At 33.9% G+C, this 17626-nt stretch overlaps 1 protein-coding gene across 2 annotated transcripts in view; it reads left to right on the forward strand.

Annotated features, from left to right (window-relative positions):
* HLCS (holocarboxylase synthetase) overlaps nucleotides 1–17626 on the forward strand; it is a 219029-nt gene that overhangs the window by 88115 nt on the left and 113288 nt on the right. The gene's annotated exons all lie outside the window — the stretch shown is intronic.

Genomic DNA, 17626 nt, shown 5'->3' on the forward strand with positions numbered 1-17626 from the left:
TGGAGGGGAGGGAAGCCAAATAAGCCGAGTAATAGAATGCTTACTATATATGGAATTATTCCCACTTTACTATTTAATGATACTTTAGCTTATTACCCATTTCCAATGCTCAGCACAATGCCTGACAAATAGTGTTTAATGCTTGTTGACTTGATTATCCCAAGTCCAGCAAACTAAGTAGGGTGTATGTAAAGCTTTAGAAATAATATACTCAGTTTTTCTTTTCTTCCTCCATATATGTAGCTTTTCTTATCATCGGAAGACATTCCTTTATGTGTAGAAGTAAACATAATGGCTGTAATCTGAGTCTTACATAGGATATCCTTGTGAGTTCGTTAAACTCACATACATTTTTTGGGGTAGTATTCCATACCAGTTTTCACGGACTAAACAAGATTAGATCCAAGAGGATAAAGGGATTAAAGGCTAGCCTTGATGTCAGGAAGTCCTAGAGTCAAGTCTTTTCTTTGAAATATACTAGCTTTGTGATGATCGGCAAGGAAGTTACTTTTCTGGGTTCCTGATAAGTCTCTCGATATGTTACTGCTGTGTGGTGAAAGGAGTTCCCATACCAGGAACCACCTACATTGCTGAAATTGCAAGTCTGGTCCCTCCCTGCCAAAATGTTGTTTTTTGACAATTTTCTCTCCCCTTACTCCATAATCAAGCCATCAGATCCTATCAATTCTGAGTCTGATATCTATTTTCTTCTTACTATTCTTATAGCCATCACTTTAAGTGACATTGAGGTCACCATTCTCTCTTGCCTGGACTGTTAGAATAATCTCCTTATCAGTCTCCCCTTTCCAGTTCCTTCTATATAGCACTGTCAAATAAGACCTCCTAGTGTATAGTTATGATCATACTATTCCACTAATCATATAAAAGCAGTACATTTGGAAGACAATTTTTTCCCCTCACTTAGATGAAAACCTTTGTCTAACTTAGGATGCAGCTGAAGTTCTATGATATGTTATCAAATGAAGGATCTCATTTGATTCCTTTGTATAAAAGTCAACCCATCTTGGAGCCATCAAAATTGTCACAGATACTGATGACTTGATGTAGTTGGAAGGACCTTGGTTGTAATTAAACATTGGGAAGGTAGAGTGTTTGAAGAGACATGGGAGATGTTCATACCTAAAACAAAAATGTCGTCGTGGAATAAGGGATAAGGGAAAGAGGGGGGTGGGGGAGAGAGAGAGAGAGAGAGAGAGAGAGAGAGAGAGAGAGAGAGAGAGAGAGAGAGAGAGAGAACACGAACCTGTGCTCATATTTTTTTTCTGGGTACTTTCAACATACTCCACTGAAATTACACATGTTGCATCCTTATTTAGCTGCTTTGATCTTTCATCTTTTTTTATTTTTTCATTTTCTCTTAAGCATATTTTGACCATGAAGTAGCTGATGAGTTTGGTAAACCTAAATGGACTTATGTGCTGCGCAGTGTATTAAGTTTAATATCTATTTAGAGAAAAATATAAAGGGGGGTGTGTAATATTTCCATGTCTTCTTAGCATACATTTGGAGAAGCCAGAATCCTTTTGATAGCTGAAAGACATTCTATTCTTTTGTGAGTTTAAGGTGGACCTATGAGAAGACCAGAGTACCAGTTCTCAATTCCAGCTGGGTCTGCTTTAGAGGGAGAAGTAGAGAGTAGAGAGAGACTGGGGGTGGGAGGGGAGTGATAGGCATCATGTTTTAATAGAAAGAGCATGGATTGGTAATCAGGAGATTTAGGTTATAGCCCCAAATCTGCTACTAACTCATTGCATGACCTTGGGCAAGTCATTTTATTTCTTTAGGCTCCATTTTTGTCATTTGTGAAGTTTAAATAGTAGACTAATGTTCCTTCCAGCTGTAACAGATATTATGATAGTCTAAATTAGAATCTTAAACTTAGTCTACCCCACCCACACCCCCTTATCAATGTGTTGCTTCTGAGAATATTTTTAGGAATAAAAATTTAGCTTTGTGACTCAACTCAGAATTTTTTTTTCTTTTTGAAAAATGACGTATAATGGTTCCTTTTCTAAAATAGGGTTAAGAGAATATTGTTTACCCTTACTACATCCCTCCCCAGATTGAGGTGTGTCTGGGTGTGGGAGCTTGGTATACCAGGAGAAAATAATCATTATCAGTTTAAAATTGACAATATTTTTCTTTCATTTTCAAACTTTAAGGTTAATGAGAGTTTAATTCAACATCAAACCTTTGTCTCTTCCTTTTTTCTCTTGTGCTACTTTCCTCTACCCTCCTTCCCCCTCTTCTTCCTCCTCCACTCTATCTTCTAATCTCCATTCCAGTCTACCCCCCCACCCCTTCCTCTTACTCCCCAACCCCCCCACAAGGCTTCCCCCACTCCAGAGGGGGGAGGGGAAGATTCAAGCCCTGAGAGGACAAGAAATTGGGCTGGAACTAATTTAATGGCTGAGTGACCTCACAGTAGAGAAATCGCTAGATCCTAATAGGGGTCTTTGTCTACATTTCCACCCTAGCTGGTAACATGCCAGTCAGGAGTCAAGCTAGAGAAACAGGTGGGAGCTATTAGACCTGTCATAAAGTTTGAAAAATTGATTCAGGAGTTGAAGTGAATAGATTGAACTTGACAGTGTTGTCCTAAAGATTCTAAGGCAAAATTCTGTAGTTTAATTTTAAATCCCTTGATTATTCATTAGCTTTCCAGATGGCTTTTGTTGATATTTTGCATATTAATGCCTATATTGTGTCATCATGTACTCTTAATGTGGACTAGGGTAATGAGAAAACTATAAATATACCTGTGTCTTAAATTAAGCAGATGTTAGTGAAATTATAGTATGAAAGACAACTAAGAAAAGCTTACATGACCTATTTCAAAACAAGAAATTTTTAAAAGCATAGAATTTAAGGTGGGCACTTTCATTAAAAGTAAAAAAAATCCTTTAAAGACTTTTAGTTACGTGAGTTACATTGATTTTTATAAATTTATTTACCAAATTATGTCTTAAAAACAATTCCAGCTTTTTAAGATGATTTATTTAGTCATCCCTAGTATCATTCCAGTGATATCAATCCACATTTTAGTAAGATAGTTTGTCTCAGCTAATTATCTGAGCAAGTTAATCTTTCAAGTGCTAAACTCCTCTGGATACAAGATTTAGTAAAGTCCTTTTTTCTCAGATGGCATGGTAGTGGACATATAAGCAATTCCATGTTATAAGAGACTGTAGAATAGTAAATTTTAAATAGCTCTTTTCACTAGAATTATTACTGATTATATAAATAAAATGGACTAGTGCCTTGTACTTAATAAATTGAATTATTTGAAGCCATATTATTGCTGCAGTATAATTTGGGAATATAACAATATTTAGAGGATTTATTTCAGAACCAGCACTCAGTTTCTTTTTAATGCTTTATAACATATTACTGTTGGGAAACCTGAAATTTCTCAAGAATTTTGAAGGGTGCAACATTTATTTAGCTGTATTAATATTTACCAAAAACTTATCTCAGTACTTTATAGAACAGCTTAAAATAGTTGTTTCACAAGACTACATAGACTTTTCTACAATGTTATCTTTGTTCACAACATTTTTAGAAATCCTTTTCAGAAATTTCTTTTAAAGTTTGTGTCACATTCTTTTGAGTATAATCAGTGATGTCAAATCTTCATCTTTTGAGGGTGGACTTAGTTTTTGAAAATAGAAAAAAAATAATTCATAGCCAAACCTGTTGAATGAGGTGGATGTTCAGTTTGATCAAAACTAGTTTCTCAGTAAATTTCATTGTGATTTAAGTCATTGTCATTATAGGGAAGCCAGTCATTAGACCCCATCTACTTTTTCCCCTCCTTGTTCAGAATTTCTCACAAGCTTCAGAATATTTAAGACTTAAGCAGATTGACTGGTTGATTTAGTGGAATGAATTCTACATGATTAATACTATTATTTTTAAAAATAAGTTTATATTGATGACTTTTGTTTTTACATCATCTACTTTCATACTATATCCTTCCCTTTTACTTCCTTTAAGAGCTGTTCCTTAAAATAGAAAAGAAAAAAAGCAAAAAACAAGTTCTACATAAATAAGCAACATATTTAAAAAAAAGTCTGATGTTCTATGCAACATTCCACATAAATGATGTGCCCATCTCTGCAAAAAAGCAAGGCCTGGTTTCTTCTTGTTTATCTTTTTGGGGGCCAGGCTTGGTTTTTATTACTTTGCAACATTTAATTTTGATTATTTTGTACTTTTTCTCATTTTCAAAGTAATTATGCGTCTTTTCCTGATTCTGTTTAATGACTTTGCATATCAGTTCAAATATGTCTTTCAGTGCTTCTCTGTATTCATGATATTTGTTTCTTATAGCACAGTAACATTGTATTATATTCATGTACTACAACCTGTTTAGCCTTTCCCAAATAATTGAACATCGTCTATATTGCCAGATTTTTGCTACTAAAAAGTATAATTTTTTTTTCTATGTGTGGCCTTTCTTTTTGCTATTGATCATTATATGTGACAGGGTCAGAGTATATGGACATCATTCTTATTTTGTTCGTCTAATTCCAGATCACTTTCCAGAATGGTCATTCACATTTCCAACAAAAATGTACTGGTGTGCCTATCTTTCCACAACCCCTCCATTATTGACTATTTCCATCCTTTGTCATCTCTGTCACCTTTGTCAATTTGTAGGGTAGATGAAACTTCAAGATTGATTTGATCTAAATGTCTTTTAGTTGTGATTTGGGTCATTCTTTAATGTGGTTGTTAATAATTTAAAATACTTTTTAGACTGTGCTTATATCTTTCTATTATTTCTCTATTGGGGGAATACCTTTTAATTTCACATATTTCTGTTAGTTGTCCATGTATGTTAGGTATCAGATCTTAGAAATATTTGTTGTAAAGACTTTTTTCTTACTTAGCCACTTCTTTTTTTTTTAACTAGATGCATTAATTTTGTTTGTGCAGAAGCCTTTTAGTTTCATGTAATAAAATTATCTATTTTATCTTTTGTAATCACCTCTGTCCCTTATTTGGTGAAGAATTTATCTACCACATGTAGTTGTAAATAGCATATGATCCCTGTCTCTTCTAATTTCTATGATTGGATTTTTAACTGAGTTCATGTTCTGCATCTTACATATATTGACTTGTCACCCTGGGCAAATCTCTTAAAATCCCATCACCCTTAGCAACTCTAAAAGGCTCTAGATTGTGAGAAGGTGCTTATCTACAATGATAGTTTCCTCCTCAGAAAGTTTTATTTCTACTAAGCCACTAAGATCTGAAGTCTAGTCCTATTCTGTGTCCCTGTTATCTTTATTTAAGTCATGTATCCATCTTGAATTTATTGTGATATATGGCATAAAATACTGATTAGAAACCTAGTTTCTGCCAGATTCCTTTCTGAATTTCCCAATAATTCTTTTCAGGTAAAGGCTTATTTTCTAGATAATTTCTGTTTTCAAACTTATTGAACACTGGGTTATTGAGTTAAATTATTTCTGATTGTTCCTTATCTAGTCTTTTCCGGTGATTTACTTTCTGTTTTATAACTAGTATCAAATGGTTTGATGATTACTACTTTATCATATACTTTAAGGTATGAAAGTACTATTATCTCCTTAATTATGCTTCCCCCCCCCACTATTTCCATTGATATGAATTGTTATTAGTTTGTCTTGTTTTATAAAGTATTTCTTTAGTATTTTAATTACATAGCAACAAATCTGTAAATTAACTTCAATAGTATTGTCATTTTTATTATATTTGCATGGCCCCAAGTGGGCCATTGAATGAGTAATGAATATCCCTCCAATTTAATCTAATTAAATTGTCCTTTATTTTTTTAAGAATTATAGGGTATGCATGTGCGTGTGTGTGTGTGTGTGTGTGTGTGTGTGTGTGTGTGTGTGTGTAAAAATTAAAATGTTAGGGTAAAAATACGAATTTGTGTTCTTTTAGCAAAATGGTTACATTTTGTACATAATTTGATTAATCAAGCAAACATATCTACGTTTTCTTTCTCCCTTGCTTTATGGGCTAATGAGCAGTTAAAATGGATTTTTCCAGATTCATTGAAATACTTCTGAAAATCAAATGAAATACTTTTGAAATAAAATTAAATATTTCTGATGGAATTAAGAAGTGATTTGGACAAAACTATCTCAAAAATAATTTACATATCCATTCATCAAGCTGAACCCATTATCTGCTCTGAAATACTCTACAGATATACATTTTTTCCTTTTAGTTACTTTGGATAATGAATCATGTTCTGTTTCTGCATGAGGGGTATTCTGTCACTTTAAGATCTAAAACCTTGAATTTTTTCTGCATTGCACAAGGAATCATTCATCATTTTCACTTTTTTTCTCTCTCCCACAAGAATAATCAAATTAGTGAGCAGGAAAATGATGAAATCATACTTGGCAGTGAGTGACTTATTAGTAGTTATTTCAGACTCTTTTTAGTGGTGGTGGGGAAGCAGGGAACAGGGGAGACAATGGATGAAATAGTACATATACATTGTGTTCAAGTGTTCTCTTTCCTCTCTCCTTCATCCTGCAGCTTTTTTCCTCCCTCCTAGATTGTTAATGTTTTGAGGCTTTCATATAGATATGGACAGGTAGTATTTCTATACACAGTTTGAAAAATGAAACTTCATGATTATAGAGCAATAAGATTTTAATTTTATTAGATATAGATAAAGGGTGCTGATTTGGAGACACAGGACTTGACTTTAAGTCCCAGATTTGTCATTTATCACCTGAGTGGCCTTGGGGATGTAACAACCCTTTTGGGTCTCAGTTTCCTTATCTATATAGTGAGAGGGTTGGTCCCCAAGGGACCTTTCCAGATCAGAAACTGTGATTCCACATGTACGAAATGATAATGTTGAAATCTATTCTCAGAGTAGAAGCATGAGTCAAACCATTGGCACCAATTCCATGTCAAATGAAGTAGCCTACACTTTGTAATCATTATTAAGATTGCTATTCAAGAGAGCTAATACTGACATGTGAGTTTAGAAGTCTTCAATTAGAGAACAAGAGGACATGCTTGAGAGGGAAAAACCTGTGCTGGTAATCTCTCCTATGATGTAAACACTTAGGCTTCAAGGGTGGTATGATCTTGATAAATGATGCCTGTCATGGGGAAACACTGTTGAACTAAATAGTTCGTTCAAAACTGACAATTGCTGTAATTTTCTTTAAAGGTGAGGATGCTGCAGAAGGAGGGAAAAAAGTATTGGAGGGAAAGAAAGATCAATGTAGAAATATTAAAAGGTGTTATTGAATGAACTAATCTTATTTTAAGGCTAAGCAAGGAACTTTTGCTGGGTTCTTTTTCTCTCAATAAATTTTCCTAAGATTTTAAATCTTCTTAATTTTAAATTTAAATCTTTCTGTTCTCTAATTTTATCTCAAAAGAAGTATGGATTTTAGCATGTGAGGCTGGGTTACATCAGGGGTGGGGGGCCTGCAGCCTCAAGGCCACATGTGGCCCTCCCTCTAGGTCCTCAGGTGTGGTCCTTTGATTGAAGAATCCAAACTTCGCAGAACAAATCTTTTTATTAAGGGGATTTGTACTATGAGGTTTGGATTCAGTCAGGGGGCCACACTTGAGGACCTAGAGGGCCACATGTGTCTTTGAGGCTGTAGGTTCCCCACCCCTGGGGGGGGGGGGAGAGAGAGAGAGAGAGAGAGAGAGAGAGAGAGAGAGAGAGAGAGAGAGAGAGAGAGAGAGAGAGAGAGAGAGAGAGAGAGAGAGAGAGTGAGTGTGTGTGTGTGTGTGTGTATCCTAAAATAGCTTTTCTAGAATTGTAAGACCTTATTATGTATTTAAATTGTAAGACCATCATTTCCTGACACCTTTCCCTTCTCCAAAACTTGGACTATGACATAACTATTTAAGTATAATTTAAAATTAATTTGGTTTTGAGAATTGGAGGGTGGGATACCTGATTTATGACATATTTAGTCTACCTAGCATCTTATACACTTAAGGTTTGGTATAGTTGGATTCAAATCCTGCTTCAGGCCATTATCCTGGACAAGTTGCATAACCTCTCTGCTTCAGTTTGTAATCATATGTAAGATGTAAAACGAGTGCATTGGACTCAACCTCTAAGACCCCTTTTAGCCCCGATTCTGTGATCTTAACCTACTGTGTCTCTGTGAGTAGGGGGTTAAGGTGGAGGGAGGGCCATTTGAAATTGACAGTGATGTTTAAAAAAAGTATCAATAATTTCTTTTGAAAAGAACATTGAATCATAGAATCATAAATTTTGTGTTGGAGAGAAGCTGTTTTATCCAGTTTAACCCCATTTGTTTGGTAGATGGGGAGATTGATGACTGTTGTCTCTGCTACTTATTGGCAGTATGTTAAGGGGCAAATTCACATTTGTAAAGTAAGGATAATATTTGTGCTATCTACTGCACCAAGCTGATGTGAGTGAGGATCCAATAAGAGTGTGTATCAAATGTTTTGTCAGCCTTAAAGCACTGCAGAAGTTCAAGCTACTCTTACTATAAAAATTAACTATTGTGCCACAATTTTATTTGCTTTTTCAGGATCTCAGATGGATTTTTTTGGGTGAGGATTTATAGGTGATTTTCAAAAAGCTGCATTAGGAATGTTGAGGTAATTGTCTCTCTTTGTACTGAAGTTTACTGAGAGAGGAAGAACGTAGAAGAATCACCCCACTGACTTCAAAATTGCTTTGAAATGTTTTTAGTTGCTTGAAAGTGTTATTTTAGGTATTCGTGACATTGGTGTGGTGTTGTCTTAAGGATGGTGGTGGTATTTTTGTGTTTCTGTTTTTATTGCAAAGCATTTAAAGGCTGATCAGATGGGTTTTTTTCTCTTTTACTCTTTTCTACCTCATCAGTCTATTCAACATTTATTCTGATGAGTATCAGAAGTATAAAAGAGGCGCTTCGTCTTTCATTGGAAGTGCAGAAAAAAATATTACCAAGTCATCAAAGAGTTTTTAAATTTTAATTTTTATTATCTTTCTGTTTTTATACCATCTTTGTTTTCACATATATTCATCCCCACCTCATATTTGCAGATAATCAGTCCTTTTAACAAAAAAGAAAAAGAGGAAGAAAAGCAGTTTAGTAAAATTAACCAACATATCAGCTGAGTCTGATAGCATTTGCTCTATTTCACACCCATAGTACCCCACCTCTGCAAAAAATAGAGTTCCATTTTCTCATTTTTTCTCTGATCATTATAATTGCACAGTATTCAGTTTGCATTACTTGTTCTTTTCACTTAAATTTTAGTCATCATGCAACTTATTTTTTAGGCTTTCTTTGCTTTGTATCATTATATATGTCTTCCATGCTTATCTGAGTTCTTGATTATATTCATATACCATAATTTGTTTAGCCATTTCCTCATTCATGGGAATCTGTATTGTTTCCAGTTCTTTGCTAAAACAAGAAATATTGCTATCAGCATTTTATTGTTAAAAGAGTTACTCAATGTCTCTAACAGCATTGCTGAAATTGTATTTGAGGTCATATTTGAACTCAGGTTGTCTTGACTCAAGTCCAGTGCTCTATCCATTGAGCCACTCAGGTGCCTAGCGGCCTATATGCTGATGACATGATAGTTTATTTAGAAAATCACTGATAAACAGCAAATAAATTATGACAATATATACAATATCTTATTTTGGTATTGATTAAACTTTAAAAAATAAGTTCATATTTAGCTTGACCTTTCATGATAGGTTTTTTTTTTGTTTGTTTTGTTTTTGTTTTGTTTTGTGTTAAGCTGTTTTCTAGTGTAAGGAAAGTTGTGTGATTGAAATGTAATGTATCATTGACCCTGCTTAGCACCAAGCTAAAACTGTTCTCTGCCATTTATTTCCCATCTCAGACTTCTTCTCACCTTTTTCGTTTTCATTGAACCTAAGTTTGTTCTTGCTTAGGCCTCTCTATACCAATAAACATTGAGCCAGTTTTACAAGATGGAACTGAAGTTCTTGACAAGCTAGAACATTAGGTTGTAACCAGTAAGATGAAATTTAAAGTCTTATGATTTCGTTAGAAAAATCAACCTCACAAGTACAAGATGAGAAAAACATGCTAAGTCAAGGTCTCATCTGAAAAAGATTTGGGGGTGGAGGGAGGAGTGGGTGCTTAATCTATTGCATGCTCGGCACTAATCAGCAGTGTGATATGACTGTCCAGAAAGGTAATGCTATTGCAGGTAGCATTAATAAAAGTATAGCACCTACCCAAAGTGAGCCAAGCAACAATAGAGCCCACCTCACAATGTTGTTGTAAAGATCAAATAAGGTCACATTATGTTATGGCATTTTGCAAACCTTAAAACCCTACATAAATGCTAGCTATTATTAATATGTAGTGGGAAGTACTCTTGCTCCCTGTATCCCTCCCATCTTGCTCCCGGAACCTTCTTTCCCTTTAGTTTTGATTGATTTCCCCTCAGCCTGACAAGTTGTAGATTTTCCCCAAGTAAGAGCAGCTGCTATAATCAATACTTTTATGTTTCTAAGCATAACCTTGTGGCCAACTGTCCTATTAACACTGTAGCTCATGAGTCTCAACTAGAATATTTCCCTTGAAAAAAAATAGCACCAATACTTAATTAATATTAACCATTTGCTGAAAATGCAAAACAAACACATAGACATTGAATGATTTCATGACAAAATTGAGGCTGGGACCCTGGTCTTCTAAGACACAAAAGATAGTACCAGTAAGGCCTGGATGTAATACAAGATACTTTACTTTTACACTTGTACTTTTTGATTGGTGATGCCTACATGCAGCCCCCTCCCCACCCTCCCCCCACAAAAGCCATCATGACAAATGTGAGAAAACAAAACCTAGTAATTTTATCCTGTAGAGATCAGTCTTACACATAGACACATTATACCATATTAATTATTTTTTTAATCAAGAAAGCTATTGGAATGAATGACATACCTGAAAAAAACCCCATTAACAACAATACATAATAATACAAGTAAATCCAGTTAAATGAAGAAAGGATTGTTTCCATTAAGGAATTTGTAAAGTGCTTATTGTATGCTAGGAGCTTTGCTAAGAGCTTTTTTTGATGCTCACAACCACCCTGGGAGGTAGGTGCTTCTATTATCTTTATTTTACAGTTGAGGAAACTGAGGCAATCAGAGCTTAAGTAATTTGACCAGGATCATTCTTGAAGCTGGATTTGAACTCGGGTCTTCTTGATTTCAGGCCAAAGTGCTCTATCCACTGTACCACCAGTTGCCTATACTGCAAAAGATATAACCATGAAGTTCTTTTAAATAGCAAATTTTATAGTGTATCTAAAATATGGCTTAATTTACAAAATTCATATTCATTTGTAACTATTTCAGGAAATGTCAGCTGAGTGGTATGTGATACTGGTGTATGTCTGGTATGCACAAATAAAATACAAGATACTTTCCTTTTTACACTTGTGCTTTTTGATTGGTGATGCCTACATACATCCCCTCCCCACCTCTAAGAGCCACTATAAAATTTTTTCAGAAGTATAAAGTAAGAGTAAACTTAATTGACTTGCTTGATTGTAAACCGTATGACATTGACTTTACATACAAAAATTTATATGAAAACCCACAGTCTGTACCCTTGTTGTGCTAAATCCCCAAAGTCTAATTTCTCTTCAGTTATGCTCCTAGTGAATATATTTTTAAAAATCTAAATTTGTATGCACATAAAGTTTTCATTTCTTACACCTCATATCATTTAGCTTTATGTTGTGGGTTTTACAAGTTATATGGAAAATGCAGCTCCCTGCTGCACATTTTTGTGATTCTCAGGTTTGCTATTAAAATGCATTATTTTGCATTCTTTTTTTAAAAAAAAAAAAGATGAACAATGGTCTCATTATTTAAAATATTTACAGAGTAGAAAGGATTATTAAGAAACTGTAAACTTCTATTATGTAGTTTTCAAAAGCATAAATAAATTTAACACAATTTAAAAACAATATTACCCTGTTTGTGACCTCTTTTAAACTTCTTTTTTCCTGTGTATTTTTAATATTTTAAAGTTCTTTGTTAATGCTAGTTATTATTATTTAGTTGCTTTTTTTTGTTTAATAATTTTTTTGCATCACCATCATTGCCCAATTACATACCCTATACCCTAAATAGAAGCCCTTGCTTTTGACAGATAAATACAGTTAAGCAAAACAAATCAATCCACTGATCATTTAAAAAAAAAAGTACATCTTCTGCACTTCCATCATCTCTCTGCCAAAAATGGGAGGCACATTTTATCATAAACAACATTGGTATGGTAATAAGTTTGCAAATTAATTTAGTTAGCATCATCATTTTTATTCTGTTGGCATGGCCCAACATGCACAGTTAATCTCTCTCCAGTGATTTTTTTCTTCCTTTATTTCTATCAAGTGTTTTTACAGCTGCATTTATGTATGTTATAAGCATGTCTTGGCATATGTGCTCCCATATATTTAACTTATTTTGTAGTTATTTTGAACAGAATTTTTCTTTTCTACCTTTTCTGTTGGATTTTGTTAGTAATAAACACAGGTGCTGATGAGTTTATTCATACATAATACAGATACGTGGATAGAGATATAATATCTTTGTTTAATATTTAATAATTTTTTGTATTGCCATCACTGACCAATTATATGTATGGACAGATATCTTAACATATAATAGATATATTGCTTTAGATTTCTTAACATGTAATAGATAGGTATCTCCCACAAAACTCATTTATGCGTGTATAGTCATATACATATATAAAATTAAGGTTATTAAAGCTTGAAAGCTGTATTTCAAATCTTTACTGAAGTCATTATTTAAAATAATTTTTAGTTGAATCTCTAGAATTGTTTATCATCTGTAGATAGCAATGATTTGGTTTAATCTTTGCCTATATTTTATTTCACAGTTTGTTTTGCAAATCATTATTCTTCAGCTGGGTGCAGTGGCTAATGCAGGAGCACTCAATAAACAGTTCTTTTACGAAAAACATATTCCAGTATATTCCAAGTATATTACAATACTTGCACTTAAAAAAAGCATTTCTCAAGGTGGTTAAAAAGCAGGTCAGGAGGATAAAATTGAATAAAAGCTACCAGCAAAGAGGTTAAATGAAGTTGGCAGAGAAATTCCCTCAAGGTGTCCCTAGCTCCCAGTTAAAATCCTAAAAACTCCTTTTATACTATTCTTGCCCAAAGGTCTTACAATGAGAATGATCTCATTCTCAGATCAAACCACCTGGGATAAAGAAACTTCTCCAGGTCTTCCCACAGCTCAGTTGCTGACAAGAGTCTGGACTGGTCTTGTGGGAGTCTGGTTGGTTAGCTCAAGCCTCCTTTGTTCCACCAGGATCCTGTTCCACAACATTTATGGCCTACTGGTTTAAAGCATTTTTAGAACTTTGCCAAATAATAGTGCTGACAATGGACATCTTTACTTTACCTCTTTATTTTTTTAGAGAGGCCAATAGTGTTTCTCTGTTACAGATTAAAGAAAGGTTTATTTATTCCTCTATCTTTTAAAAAAAACAAACAAACGTAAATGAGTTGTTTTGTCAGTAGCTTCAAAAAAAACCCCAAGCAAATAAGTCTTTTGAATACTGTGATTTCTGTTGTTTTGAGAATCTTGTTCTATTATATTTTCCTAATGCTGAATCAGCCCTGTATTCTGATATAAATATATCCTGATCATGATGGGCAATACTTTGAAGTTGTAGAATTTTTATTAATATTTGATTCAATATTTGTGCATTGATTTTTAAATTTATTTAACATTTTCATTCTGAATTTACACATTAGCAAAATAGTTCGTCATACAAAGAACAGAAAAGGAGATTAATATAAAACTAAACTATAGTTGGTAATATACAATTTGATTTTTTTTAAAGAAGTATAACATGATAGTAACAAAATTGGCTTGCTTGTGTGTCTCCATTTCAACTCTTCTGTTTTTTAAAAATGGTTTATTGATGTGTTTCCTTTTTTTGCAAATCATTATCACAACCCACCAACTTTTTCTGAATCAAATAGAAGCCTGTTCATGTAACCAACAAATAAAGTTAAGCAAACAAATCAGCACATTGGCTGTGACTGTAAATGTCTGTCTTATTCTGCATCTTTAGTTCTCTCTGCCAAGAGGTGGGAAGCATAGATGCTTCCATCATTAGTCTTTTAAAGTCATGATTAACTTCAGTGATTCTGAAGTCTTTGAAAATTGTTTTCCTTTACATTATTGTGATCATTGTGAAAAGTGTTCTCTTGGTTCTACTGATTGCACTCTTCATCATCCCATACAAATTTTACTTTCTGGGGCCTCAGTGTCCTCATCTGTAAAATAAAGGGATTGAATTAGGTGGTCTCTGAGATGCCATCCAGCACTCTGTCTGTGGTCCTATGATCCTGTGGTTCCAGGTTATTCAGAATCTCTCATTTTCTTCATTTTTTTATGTTATGACAATATTTCATTATTTTTATTTGCTCACCTATTCTCCAATTGATGATACCTTCTTTATTTTCAGTACTTCAGCAAATGTGTTGCTATAAATATTTTTTGTACATATGACTCCTTTTTCACATCTTTAATCTCTTTTACATGTATGCCTGGTGGTATATTGCTAAGAATATTTAATGACTTTTTGAACATAGTTCCAAGTAGCCTCCTAGAATGGTTAGACTGATTCACAACTCTACTACTACTTTATTATCCTCCCTGCAAAAATTGTCATTTTACTTTTTTGTTATAATTGCCAATCTGATGGATGTGAAGCAGAACCTCAGATTTGTTTCCGTTTGCATTACTTTTGTTATTAGTGGAGATTTTATTCCATGCAGTTGTTGATAACTTGCCTTTCTTCTTGTGAGAACTGCCTGTTAATATCTCTTGACCATTGATCTTTTGGGTATGGCTTTTGTTTGTATATTTGTTTTGATCTTGAATATTATACCTTTTTCAGAGAAATTTGCTATTATTTTGTTTCTGCAAAAGCTTTCCTATTTAAAAAATTCCTTTTTCTATTATGAATTTGACAAACATTAACAAGCAGGAACATACCTTCCCCAAAATAAGACTATGTGAAACCATGAATGAAATTTGTATCCTTTAAAGTGGTATATAAATATTAGCTATATTAGTAAGGCAACTGATTAGCTTCAGTGGATGGAATATTGGAGTTGGATTCTAAAAGACCTGAATTTGAATTCTGTCTAGACATTTATTTGCCTTGTAACCCTGGGTAGGTCACTTAACTGTCAGTTTTATCTTCTGTATAATGGGACAATTGTAACACCTAACTCATAGGATTGTTGTGAGGCTCAAATGAGATATAATGTATGCAAAGTTTGTTGCAAACTTCAAAGAGCTATATAAATACTAGCTATTATTATTACTGTTGTTGTCATTAGCATATTTTTAGTCACATGGATTTGAAACCTCAAAGTTATCCTTGACTCCTCAATCTCAACTCATGTACTCAGTCAATTTGCAAAATCTTTTTTATCTACCATCACAGTATTTCTCACCCATTCCCTTATTTCTGTTCACACAATTCCCACCCTATTTCAGGCACTTATCACCTCTTGCCTGGATTATTTCAGTGATCAGTGTGTTTTGCTGCTTCTAGTTCCTTTCCTCTTTGGTCCATTTGCTACACAGCTTATCAAAATGATGTTCCTAAAGCATACGTTCTGGCTGGGTCACTCCTCTACTCAAAAAGACCCTGTGGCTCCCTGTTGCCTCTAGGATAAAATGCAAACTCTTCTATTTGGCTTTAAATGCCCTTCATAAGCTGACTCCAGCTGAGCTCTACAGGTTTATTACTTATTACTACATTTTATTCATTCTTTGTTTCAGTGAAATTGGCCTATTTATGATTGCTGTATACATGACTTTCTCTCCTCCATTTCTGTCCCTTTATGTAAGCCGTCTCAAGTGCCTGGAATTCAGTCCCTCCTCACTTCCATCTCTCTGAATCTATAACTCCTCCCTACAAAACTCAACTCAGTTTTCAGTATCTACATATGGAAGGTCTTCCCTAATTTCCTACTTGTTTCTAGTTTCTCTTTCTCCACCCCAAGCACTTTGTGTGCATTTTGTATTTGCTTATATGTGCATGGGATTTTCTGCCAATAGAATATAAACTTCCTGAGATCAGGATTTGACTTCGTGTCCTTAGTGCCTAGCATGTTGTAGGTATTTAATAGGTCATGATTGATTGATTGATGCCTATTTCAAGAGAGTACAATTCATGGCAGGATCTACCAAAGAACAAATTGTAGAAATGAGCTAATTTTATTAAAATAATGACAGTTATGAAACAATATTCCCAAATTTGGGGGATGTAGCCAAAACAATCCTTAGGGGAAAATTTATATAACTGAACACTTTTATTAATAACAAAGAAGAGGAGCAAATAAGTCATTGATTTGAGAAATCAACTAAAATAATAGAAAACAATAAATTAAAAACCTTGATTAAACATAAAATAGGATTCAGAAATTTAAAGAAGACAGATGGAAATAAATTGAAAAGTTGAAAACAAAACAGTCACTGAAATAATTTTTAAAAAGTTAGTTTTTAGGGAAGAAAAAAATGATTAAACAGATAAATCATTAGCTAATTTAAAGGAAGAAAGAAGAAAACTGAATTGCTAGTATGAAAATTTAAAAAGGATAATTCACAATAAATGAAGAAAAACTGAAAACTAAGGGTATGGTCTTCAATTGAGAAATGGCTTAGTTATGTATAGTTTATGAATTGATGAAATACTATTGTGATATAATAAATGAGGAAATAGATTATTCTGAAAAGATTTGGACAGACTTATATGAACTGATGCAGAATGAAGTAAGCAGAACCAGGAAAACAATTTATGTTATTGCATCAATATTTACAAAATGAATTATTTTGAGGACTTTTATAAACTAATGAATAAAATTAGCCAATAACTTTGAAAGCTGTAAGTACCATGATAAATACAGTGACCATCCATGATTCTCTGGGATAAATGATGAAACATTGTATGTATGACAGAGAGATGATGTGTTTAGTATGCACAATGAGACATTTTCATATATAACTATTGAGGGAACTTGTTACTAACTATCCATATTTATTGTAAGAAATTTGTTTTTCTTTCTTTCCCCCAGTGGAGTTGAGGGAGGTGTAGAAAGGAAAAAAAAATAGATTTCTGTCAAATTTTCTTTTTTTTGGTGAGGTAGTTGGAGTTAAGTGACTTGCTCAGGGTCACACAGCTAGTAAGTGTCAAGTGTCTGGTGTCTGATCTGAGACCGGATTTGAACTCAGTTGCTTCTGACTCTAGGGCCGGTACTCTATCCATTGTGCCCCCTAGCTGCACCTCTTGTCAATGTTTTTTAAAGGATAGAGTGCCACAGATGTGAAATGTATGTACTTTTTAAAAATTTAATAATACTGGGACAGCTAGGTGGTGCAGTGGATAGAGTTCTGGTCTTGGAGTCAGGAGGACCTGAGTTCAAATCCGGCCTTAGACACTTGACACTTACTAGCTGTGTGACCCTGGGCAAGTCACTTAACCCCTATTGCCTCACCAAAAAGAAAAAATTAATATTTTTTTTCTAGTTACAT

The sequence above is a fragment of the Phascolarctos cinereus genome, unplaced genomic scaffold (genome assembly GCF_003287225.1).
Source record: "Phascolarctos cinereus isolate Bilbo 61053 unplaced genomic scaffold, phaCin_HiC Scaffold_726;HRSCAF=1367, whole genome shotgun sequence".
In the NCBI taxonomy this organism is placed as follows: domain Eukaryota; kingdom Metazoa; phylum Chordata; class Mammalia; order Diprotodontia; family Phascolarctidae; genus Phascolarctos; species Phascolarctos cinereus.